At 42.3% G+C, this 11998-nt stretch overlaps 1 pseudogene; it reads left to right on the top strand.

Annotated features, from left to right (window-relative positions):
• The first annotated feature begins 7494 nt into the window (after positions 1 to 7494).
• LOC144254179 (glucose-6-phosphate 1-dehydrogenase-like) lies at positions 7495 to 9233 on the top strand (annotated as a pseudogene).
• The last annotated feature ends 2765 nt before the right edge of the window (positions 9234 to 11998 follow it).

The following is an 11998-nucleotide window of genomic DNA, read 5'->3' on the forward strand; positions in this document are numbered from 1 at the left end:
GCTCTGGCACATGAACCTGGCTCCCACTGACTGGATCCCAGCCTTCCCTCCCCAGCCAGGTCCATGTCCTGTACCCCTTATGCCAGCCTTGGCCCTTAGCACTCCATTGCCAGGCCTGGCTCCTCACTTGAGCCTCTGGTGGCCATTCTTGCTCAGTGCTTTTCTGGGCATTGTATGATGGACCCTCGCTGGGGACACTTCTCTGCTCCCCTTGGCTTCCCTGTACTACAGTACGCTAGTGCAGGCCCACCTTCCCGGGCTGGTGTTCCCTACTCTGCCCTGGCCTGGGCCTTCATCTAGGTCCCTCCTTGCTGGGGTCCTGGCCCCCACACCACCCACACCCATCCTGAGGGCGTTTAGGCTGTGTCCTGCTTCAGTCCTCCTGTCCTTTCTGTCTCTGCAACCCACTCTTTCCTGATCCCCGTCCTAGGATGCTCACCAGTGCCAGGTGACTTAACCTGGCCTCTTGGCCCTGGGGGCTCCCTTTGAAAAACCGTAGCCCTGCCCCTTGCCTGGGCCATTTGGGCTCCCTTAGCCTGGGCCCTGCTCCCAAAACCTGACACACTGCAGTGGACCTGGGTCTTGAGCCCTCCTCCCCCTTTGCCAGCCACTCACTTTCTCCCCTCCCACCCATCCCTATCCATGTTTCTTTTCATTCACCCAGGCCCACGTGCTATCATTTGGCTCTCCATTACTGGGCCTGGCTCCTTACTTGAGCCCCTGGCCACCAGAGATTTGACCATTGGGAAAGTGTAGCCCTGCCCCTTGCCTGGGTACTTTTGCCTCCCTCAGCGTAGGCCCTACTACTGAGCCCTGACACCCTGAAGCGGACCTGGGCCTTGAGCCCTCCTCCCCCATGCCAGCTGCTCCCCTTTCTCCCCTCTTGCCCCTCCCTATCCATGTTTCCTTTCATTCACCCAGGCACAGGTGATAGCACTTGGCTCTCCATTACTGGGTCTCCTTCCATTTCCATGCAATTCCCCTTCTCTCTCCCATTCCCTCTCACCTCTTGTCCCTGTTTAATGGTAATCTTCTTCTCATGCTCTTCCTCCCTGCTCTGTTTTGAGTTGCCCTCATATAAAAAAAGACATTCGGCATTTGTGTTTTAGGGATTGGCTAGCTTCACTTAGCATAATCTGCTCTAATGCCATCAATTTCCCTGCAAATGCCATGATTTTGTTATGTTTTAGTGCTGAGTAATGTTCCATTGTGTACAAATGCCACTTTTTTAATCCATCTATTGACAGGCATCTAGGTTGGTTCCACATTCTAGCTATTGTGAATTGTGCTGCTATGAACATTGATGTAGCTGTATCCCTATAGTATGCTCTTTTTAGGTCTTTGGGGAATAGTCCAAGAAGGGGAATAGCTGGGTCGAATGGTGGTTCCATTCCCAGCTTTCCAAGGAATCTCCATACTGCTTTCCAGATTGGCTGCACCAATTTGCAGTCCCCCCAGCAATGTATAAGTGAACCCTTTCCCCCATATCCTCGCCAGCACTTGTTGTTGTTTGACTTCATAAATGGCTGCCATTCTTACTAGAGTGAGATGGTATCTTAGAGTGGTTTTGATTTGCATTTCTATGATTGCTAGAGATGGTGAGCATTTTTTAGTGTATTTGTTGATTAACTGTACATCCTTCTCTGAGAAGTGTCTGTTCAGGTCCTTGGCCCATTTGTTGATTGGGTTATTTGTTTTCTTGTTTAATTTTTTGAGTTCTTAGTATACTATGGATATTAGGGTTCTATCTGAAGTGTGAGGAGTAAAAATTTTTACTCTTATTCTGTATTTTATTCAGAGATAGGATTTCAATGAGTTGCCTACAACTAGTCCTATGTGCTGCCAGGTTCAAGGGAGCGTTGGAACATGGGTTTCCTCTGGCCTTTCCAACCTGTATGACCCCCTGCAAAATGGTCTCCATGCCAGAAATTCTCTGTGCCAGAAATTCTGCTGATTTGTTAGGCTCAGTTTATAGCTCTTGGTTGGTGTCTGCTGAATTCATGTATTGGACTTAGTGCCAAACTCATGGATCTAAGTTCCCAATCCAGTTTGGTGCTACTGTTGCATGAAGATACCATGCTGGGCTTAGACAGACCCAGCTGACTTTCATGCATTTTAATGAGCCAAATAGCCTCTAGATTAGCTCAGTTCAGGCTTCCCCTCTGATCCTGGAATTTCCCATGTCAAGAATTCCCCAGCACTTTTTAATATTTTTTCTCCATTTTGTCTACTAATTTTCCTCACAATTTCCAGGAGCTCAGCTAAAATTGTCTTCTCATCTTTGTCTGATGTACTGTCAGTTTCCCAGTCTTCAAGCTTATCTGTCCACTATTGAGTATCAGTCAAGTGCTTTTTTTCACTCTCCTCAGAGAGAAATAGTTTTCTCACTGAGTTCAGAGTCATAGAGCTGTGAGAAAAGTCACTTTCCACTAATCCCAATGGAATATTGCTCAGCCATAAAGAAAAATAAAATTATAGCTTTTGCTGGCAAATGGATGGAACTAGAGAATATCATGGTAAGCAAAATAAGCAATCCTCACCCCCCCCCCAAGAAAAGGCCCCATATTCTCTCTGTGGATACCACACAATAAGGAGCAGGGGGATGAAAGAATATAAGTTCAATTGATTAGACAAAGGGAAATAAAGTGAAGGGAGAATGGATGGGAATAGGAAAGACAATAGAATGGATCAGACATAACACTCCTATATTCATATATGAATATAAGACCAATGAATCTCTGTATCATGTCCAATTGCAAGAATGGGATCCTAATTAGAAAAAGTTATGCTTAATGTATGTACAATATTTCAAAATACAATCTACTGTCATGTATATCTAAAAGGAACAATTTTTTTAAATGAAAATGAATAAATAAATAAATGGAAGGACAGTAGTGCTGGACAAAGGGACTAAGGGGACAGAAGAAAGCATGAAAAGAGGGAGTACTGAGTATTGAAATGAAGAAAACTAAGTGTATTTATGAAAATGTTAACCATGACCCCACCATTATTTATAACTGGAATGCACTAAAAAACAAAAACAGGTTCAGAATTTGTCGTATTTTTTAAAAAATCATTGAAATTAAATAGTAGTACATTTAACAAAAAAAATCTAAATTTATTATAAGAACGGCAAATATGTATTCTATCTACAATAAATTATATAAATAAATTATTTAAGACATATTTAAATAAAAAACAAACTACACAACGTATAGAAAATGTAATTAATTAAGAAAAATTAAAAATTAGCCGCTGAACCGAAAGTCTCCTGTCTATCAACCGCCGCCCTCAGCCTTGTTGCCTCTGATTCTGCAGCTGCCAGCCTGAGACCACCTGGACGTCTTTTTTCTGGGCTACCACAGAAGTCACTGACATTCCCAGAGATCTCTTCTCTGGGCAAGGCCTCAATTACCTCTGAAGTGAATTCCTTTGCTACCTCTGAGGTAGCTGCTGCTGAACCGGAAGTCTCCTGTCAATCAACCGCAACCGCCATTGCTGTCTCTGATTCCGCTGCCGCCAGCCTGAGATCCTATGGAGGTCTTCTTTCTGGATGCTACTGCCACAGAAGGAAACCACTGCCTTGGATGCAACTGAAGCCTACATTGCTGCTGACCCTGGAGATCACCTAGATACAATGCCCCTTCAGTTGCTATTGTAGCTACCGCTGCAACCACCACTACTGCTGACTCCCTGCCAGCAACCACCACCACTACCACTGCTACCATAACCTAGAGGACTACTTCGAGGGAGACTTAAGGTTTGGTTGTATGTGGCTGCACCCATTTGGGGACACCAGTCAGTGCGGGGGCCTGGGTGCCAGCAGGTTTACCACCACAAGAGCCTCTGTCTGGGGACTCCCGCTGGGACATGCAGGTCCAGTGTGGGGGTGCCAGAAGGTTTGGAGGAGCCTGGGGTCTTCCTGGTGAAAGTGCCGGTGGTCATTGTCTTGCTGCTGCTGCATCTCAGAGTTGCTCCTTTGCATGAGTGTATCCCTGGTGGTCTCTCAGCAAGTATGAGCAGCATTGAGATCTTGGGACTGCAGTGTGGCCAATCCTGAGGAATCTGAAGCTCAGATTGGTGGGATAGAGGCTGGGTTTGCAAAGGCTGATCTGGGTTTGGTGATCCCAAGAGATGTCAGAGATAGGGCTGAGAAACTGATGAACACTGACAGTTCGACTTTACAGCATGATTTGTTTTATTTTATTTTATTTTTTAATTCACTAATCTCTTTACCATATTTGGAACAGCTTGTTTTTTATGCATCAGTGTGTGGAGGACAATGATATATGAATGGTGTTTTGCATTTTTGTTGTACTCTTATGGCTTTATTTTTTTCCTCTTTGTTTGTATTCTTCCTTTATGTTTTCTGTTTTCTTGGAATTTCTTTCTCCAACCAACAGTCAATCTCTGTCAGTTATTATTCCACACTTCCTGTGAATTTTTACTTCTAGCTTCTATCTTCCTCCCTCGTGAATATTGCATACTACACTACCTTTGTTCTCTCATTCACCATTTTAAATCATAAATTGTTTTAGCAAATATTTTGTTTATACTATAGATAGTTATTGAACTAATTATTTTTGGTTCTATGTGAGAAAGCAGTAGATGTCTTAGTGGGAGTTATTAGGTCTAAGGGAGTTATTAGGTTATAAGGTTAAGTTATTGTGTTCATTGGGTCCTGTTGATATTGGTCTTGCCAGTAAAAGTAAAGCACCAGAAACCTTTAGGGATACTATAGGTCTACAGGGTAGAATTTATCTTGACTTAGATCCATACTTTTAGGTAGGAAAGAACACTAACAACATGAAAAAAACAAGGGAACAAAGCACCCCAAACAAACCAAGATGCTTCAACAACAGAAGCCACTGATAACACAGTAGAAGAAATGTCTAAGAAGGAGTTCAGACCATATATGGTTAAACTGATATGTGAAGTATAGTATAAGGAGAGAAATCAAAGAAAAATACTGGATGTGAAATACCACTTCAATAAAGAGTTAAAAAATAAAAATCCTCAAAATGAAGGAATCAGTAAACCAAATTATAAATTCAATTGAAAGTATCACCAACAGATTAGATCACTTGGAAGACAGAACCACAGACAATGAAGACAAAATATATAACCTTGAAAGTAGAGTTGAACACGTGGAGAAGATGGTAAGAAACCATGAACATATCATCCAAGAATTATGGTATAACATGAAAAGGCCAAATTTAAGAGTTATCAGAATAGATAAAGGAGCAGAGATACAAACCAAAGGAATCCAAAATCTTTCAATGATATAATAGCAGAAAAATTTTCAAACCTAAAGAATGGAGTGGAAGATCAAATACAAGAGGCTTACAGGACCCCAAAAGTACAAAATTACAGCAGACCCACACCAAGACATGTTATAATGAAAATGACTAACACAGAGAATAAAGATAAAATCCCAAAGGTTTTGAGAAAAATATCAAATTACATATGGGGGGGGGGGAACAATTCAGATCCAAACTGATTTCTCAGCCCAGATCTTCAAAGCTAGGAGGTCCTGGAATAATATATTTCAAGCTCTGAAAGAAAATGGATGCTAACCAAGAATTTTATATTTAGAAAAATTTTCAAATTTGAAAATGAAATTAAAACATTCCATGATAAACAAAAATTAAAAGAATTCACAACTAGAAAGCCTACACTACATAGCATTCTCAACAGAATATTCCTTGAGGATAAAGGGGTAGGGGGAGTGAAAACCAGCAAAGGGAGGATCTATAGTAAAGTGACATTCAACCAAATGAGAAACTAAGACAAATCAAAAATCAGAAATAAACCAAAATGACAGGGAATACAAATCATATCTCAAAAATAAACTTGAATGTTAATAACCTAAAGTCATCAGTCAAATGACACAAATTGGCAGATTGGATTAAAATGTAAGATCCAACAATATACTGTCTTCAAGAGACTCACCTCATGGGCAAAGACATCCACAGGCTGAAGGTGAAAGGATGGGAAAAAATTTACCACTCATATGGATTGCATAAACCAGTAGGGTTCTCCACTCTCATTTCAGATAAAGTAGATTCAAACCAAAGTTAATCAGAAGAGGAAAAGAAGGGAAGTATATATAAGAAGAATATAACAATTATAAATATTTATGCCCCAAACAGTGGAGCATCCATGTACATCAAACAAACCCTTCTTAATTTCAAGAGTCAAACAGACCAAAATACAATAGTACTGGATGATTTTAACAATCCTCTCTCACTTCTGGACAGATCTTCCAAACAAAAACTAAAAGAAAATTATAGAATTAAATAATACAATCAATAACTTAGACTTAACAGACACATATAGAATATGTTGTCCATCAATGAGCAAATATACTTTCTTCTCAGCAACACATGGCTCTTTCTCTAAAACAGATCATATCTTATGCCACAAACAACTCTTAGTAAATACAAAGAAGAAGAGCTAATTCCTTGCATTCTAATAGACCACAATGGAAGGAAAATAGAAATCAATGATAAAATTTAAAAAAATAGAAGCTATTGTAACAAATGGAGACTAAATAATACACAATTGAATGATAAGTGGATAGTAGAAGATATCAAGGATAAAATAAAAAAAATCTTAGAGGTAAATGAGAACACTGATACAACATATCAAAAATCTTTGGGACACTCTGAAGGTAGTACTAAGAGGAAAGTTTATTGCATTGAGTGCATTCATTAAAAGAATAAAAAGCCAACAAATAAATGGCCTAACACTACATCTCAAAGCCTTAGAAAAAGAAGAACAAATCAATACTAAGAGAAAAATTATGACATTTGCCAGAAAATGGTTGGAGTTGGAGAATATTATGCTAAGAGAAATAAGCCAATCCCACAAAACCAAGGATCAAATGTTTTCTCTAATATACAGATGCTAATTCTACAATAAGGCAGGGGGTAGTAGGCAATAAAAGCATTGCCTTAGACTAGGTAGAAGGAAGTGATGGGAGGGGAGGGATGGGGATATGGGGATAGGAAAGATAGTAGAATGAAACAGACATTATTACTGTATGTATATATGTGAATTCATGACCAATATGATTCTGCAACATGTACACTCAGAAAAATGAGAAATTATATCCCATCTATGTATGATATATCAAAGTGTATAATCAAAGTGAATTCTACTATCAGGTAAAACTAATTAAAACTAATATAAAACACAGTATTGTTGATTAAATAAAATAAAAATGATACTATTAAAAAGTGAAACCAGGCAAGGTAAGCCATGCCTCTAATTCCAGAAACCCAGAACTGAATCAAGAAAAGCACAAGTTCCATGCCAGCCTCAGCAATTTACTGAGACCATGTCTCAAAATAAAAATAAAAATGGCTCCCTCCTCTCTCTCTCTCTCTCTCTCTCTCTCTCCTTCTCTGGAGAGGGGCCGGCAAGGCCCCGCCCCGGGCGCCTCGCCTGAGGCCGGTCAGCTCAGCTGAGGCGCCCGCCCCCACTGGTTAAATGGGCAGACGGGGCTCAATCCCCCGAAACGACCGTGCATTCCGGGGCTGCGAGCCCGGCGGGCGACAGCGACGAGGCGCAGAGAGCACCATGGCAGAGCAGGTAGCCCTGAGTCGGACCCAGGTGTGCGGGATCCTGCGGGAAGAGCTGTACCAGGGTGATGCCTTCCACCAGGCTGATACACATATATTCATCATCATGGGTGCATTGGGCGACCTTGCCAAGAAGAAAATCTACCCCACCATCTGGTGGCTGTTCCGTGATGGCCTTCTACCCCAAGACACCTTCATCGTGGGCTATGCTCGCTCCCGTCTCACAGTGGATGACATCCGTAAGCAGAGTGAGCCCTTCTTCAGAGCCACCCCAGAGGAGAGGCCCAAGCTGGAGGAGTTCTTCACCCGCAATTCCTATGTGGCCGGCCAGTATGATGACCCAGCCTCCTTCAAGCGCCTGAACAGCCATATGAATGCCCTTCACCAGGGGCCACAGGCCAACCGGCTCTTCTACCTGGCCTTGCCTCCCACAGTTTATGAGGCTGTCACCAAGAACATCCATGAAACCTGCATGAGCCAGACAGGCTGGAATCGCATTATTGTGGAGAAGCCCTTCGGGAGAGATCTACAGAGCTCTGACCAGCTGTCCAGCCACATCTCTTCCCTGTTCCGTGAGGACCAGATCTATCGCATTGACCACTACCTGGGCAAGGAGATGGTTCAGAACCTCATGGTGCTGAGATTTGCCAACAGGATCTTTGGCCCCATCTGGAACCGGGACAACATTGCCTGTGTGATCCTCACCTTCAAAGAGCCCTTTGGCACTGAGGGCTGTGGGGGCTACTTTGATGAATTTGGGATTATCTGGGATGTGATGCAGAACCACCTTCTGCAGATGCTGTGTCTGGTGGCCATGGAGAAGCCTGCCTCCACTGACTCAGATGATGTCCGTGATGAGAAGGTCAAGGTATTAAAATGTATCTCAGAGGTGCAGGCTGACAACGTGGTCCTGGGCCAGTACATGGGGAACCCTAGTGGAGAGGGTGAGGCCACCAAAGGGTACCTGGATGACCCCACAGTGCCCCATGGGTCCACCACTGCTACCTTTGCAGCTATTTTCTTCTATGTGGAGAATGAGCGGTGGGATGGGGGTGCCCTTCATCCTGCGCTGTGGCAAAGCCCTGAATGAGCGCAAGGCCGAGGTGAGGCTGCAGTTCCGCGATGTGGCCGGTGACATCTTCCACCAGCAGTGTAAGCGCAATGAGCTGGTGATCCGAGTGCAGCCAAATGAAGCCGTGTACACCAAGATGATGACCAAGAAGCCTGGCATGTTCTTCAACCCTGAGGAATCAGAGCTGGACCTGACTTATGGCAACAGATACAAGGTGCCCACAGGGAAAGCTGGTCAGGAAGGGACTCCAAGGGATGGCCTAGGTGGCCACACACCATGGTATCAATAAGACCCCCTCTCCCACAGAACGTGAAGCTTCCTGATGCCTATGAGCGCCTCATTCTGGACGTCTTCTGTGGGAGCCAGATGCACTTTGTGCGCAGCGATGAGCTCCCGGAGGCCTGGCGGATCTTCACACCACTGCTGCACAGGATTGAGCGAGAGAAGCCCCAACCCATCCCTTACACATATGGCAGCCGAGGCCCTGTGGAGGCAGATGAGCTGATGAAGAGAGTGGGCTTCCAGTACGAGGGCACCTACAAGTGGGTGAACCCCCACAAGCTCTGAGACCCAGGCACCCACTCCCACCCTACCCCATCTGCCCCCTGTGTTTGTCCTTCCCACCATCCGACCTCACCTCAGGAGAACCCCATGATGGGAAGACTTCGGGACCATAGGCCTAACATTCCTCAGCCCCAGGCTTGGGCCACCACCATCTTTCCCTTGCTGCTGATGCTACTGCTGTTGCTACCATTGTGGCCAACGCCTCCGCTAACATCAGTACCCCTCCCTGGGCCCAGCTACATTCTTCAACCATTAAGCACCGATGACACGCAACATGACTGTCCTGAGCCAGTGCCAGCCCTGTCTGAGCCACCAATCTCTCCATGGAACCTGAGTCACTTCCTCCCTTTACTCCAACCTCCAGAGAAGAAGAGTGGCCCATTAGTCTGTCCCAGGACTCCTCAGAACAAAATGTTAGGGACAATGGGCCATAGTGGGGCAGTGGCCAAATCACATTCCCCAGTGGCTATGAGCAAGCTCCTCTGAACTTGAGGAAGTGACCAAGTGCATCCATGTGAGATCCCACAGGCACACTAGCCTCAATGCCAGTTGACATTCCTGGTCACCAGGTAGAAGGGACCTCACGCTGCCCAGCAGGGTCTTGTTCTCCCAGATGTCCCTTCTTAAAAATTCTGCACTCCGTGGAAAGGCAGAAGCAGCAGCTAAGAGTCCCCTCAACCCCTGCCATTAAATCCTCAAACAGCCAAAAAAAATAAAAAAATAAAAAAAAATAAAAATAAAAATGTCTTTGCATGTATCTTATGGTAAAGTACCTTGGGTCCAATCCCCATTAATTAATAAATAGATTATTAATTACAAATAAATAAATATCAGCTTGAGAAGAATTTGTATGATGAACATAACTGCACCATTGTTTGGGGCATAGGCATATATATTTATGATTGTTATGTCTTGTTGGTATATGATTTCCTTGAGCAATATGTAATGCTTAACTTTATCTCTTTTGATTAACTTTGGCTTGAAGTCTACTTCATTTGATATGAGGGTTGAAACCCCTGCTTGCTTCTGCAGTCCATGTGAGTGGTATGATTTTTCCCAACCTTTCACCTTTGGTCTGTGTATGTCTTTTCCTAGGAGTCTCCTCGAGGTAGCATATTGTTGGGTCTTGTTTTTTAAATCCAATCTGCTAGCCTATGTCTTTTGATTGGTGAGTTTAAGCCATTAATATTTAGGGTTAGTATTGAGATCTGGTTTGTATTCCCAGCCATATTTGATTATTTTTGTTATTTACCTTGACTTGATTTTCTTCTTTGATTAGTTTTTCCTTTAGGGTACTACTACCACCCTCTGATTATTTTCATTGTTGTTTTTCACTTCCTATTCATGGAATATTTTTCCAAGGATGTTTTGCAGTGCCAGTTTTCTAGATATAAATTCTTTTAACTTTTATTTATCATGGAAGGTTTTTATTTAATTTTCAAGTCTAAAGCTTAGTTTTGCTGGATACAAGATTCTAGGTTGGCACCCATTTTCTTTCAGAGCTTGATATATGTTGTACCAGGATCTTCTAGCTTTCAGGGTTTATGTTGAAAAATCTGCTGTTATCCTAATTGGTTTTCTCCTATATGTAATCTAATTTCTTTCTCTTGTGGCTTTTAAAATTCTCTCCTTATTCTGTATATTGGGCGTTTTCATTATTATGTGCTGTGTTGTGGATCTGATGTGACTTTTTGTATTTGACACCATGTAGCCTTCTTGAATTTGGATTTCCAATTCATTCTTCATGTTTGGAAAGTTTTCTGATATTATTTCATTGAATAGATTGTTCATTCCTTTGATGTGGACCTCTATGCCTTCCTCTATCCCAATAACTCTTAAATTTGGTCTTTTTATGCTATCCAATATTTCTTGACTGTTCTGCTCATGGTTTCTTATCATTATCACTGTGTGGCCTCTGTTCTTTTCAAGATTATATATTTTGCTTTCATTGTCTGATGTCCTATCTTCCAAGTGGTCTATTCTGTTGGTGATACTTTAATTTGAGCTTTCAATTTGGTTTATTGTTTCTGGATTTTTTTTGTTATTGTTGTGGTTGTTTTTTTTTAGAACCTCTATCTCCCTATTGAGATGATCTTTTGCTCCCTGTGTTTGTTTATGTACCTTTTTGTCAAAGTGATCTTTCACTGCCTGTATTTGCTCTCTTATATCTTCCTTGAGTTCACAGAACATTATAACCATGTACACCCTGAACTCCTTATCTGTAATTTCTTTTGATGTGGCTGCCAATGATTCTAATTATGTGGTGTTTTGATTTATTTGGGGCATTTTCTTTCTTTTTCTTTTCATGTTGCTCATGTGTCTTCCTTTTCATCTCTGTGGGTCTGGAGTGTTATTGGTTTTACCCTATAGGTTTTTAGTGCTCTTTTAGGGTTCCAAGACCTTTCCTTTGTGGGGGTCTTTTCCTCTGTGGGTAAGGACAATGTTAACAGAACCCAATATCAATAATATACCACCTATGAACAACTTGTTGTTATTAAGACGTTTACAGTTTAGTCTCAATGTACAGAAATGTTGGATTCAATTATTATCTAAAATATAATCAGTAATTTTGTAAAAAGATTTACTGTCTCTGATGGTGGACAAATGAACTGTTAGTGGAGTATAAGATGATATCCTGAGGAGGTAGGATGTGAGGATATAGAGTTAATATACCTTAGGAAGTGTAAAGAAGCAATCTAATGGAGAGGGTTAGTAGCAAAGGAATAGACAGGAAGTAATTTAGGGTAGACAAGTACTTGGGAAGACAGTAGAGTAC

Source organism: Urocitellus parryii, chromosome 1 (assembly GCF_045843805.1).
Source record: "Urocitellus parryii isolate mUroPar1 chromosome 1, mUroPar1.hap1, whole genome shotgun sequence".
NCBI lineage: Eukaryota > Metazoa > Chordata > Mammalia > Rodentia > Sciuridae > Urocitellus > Urocitellus parryii.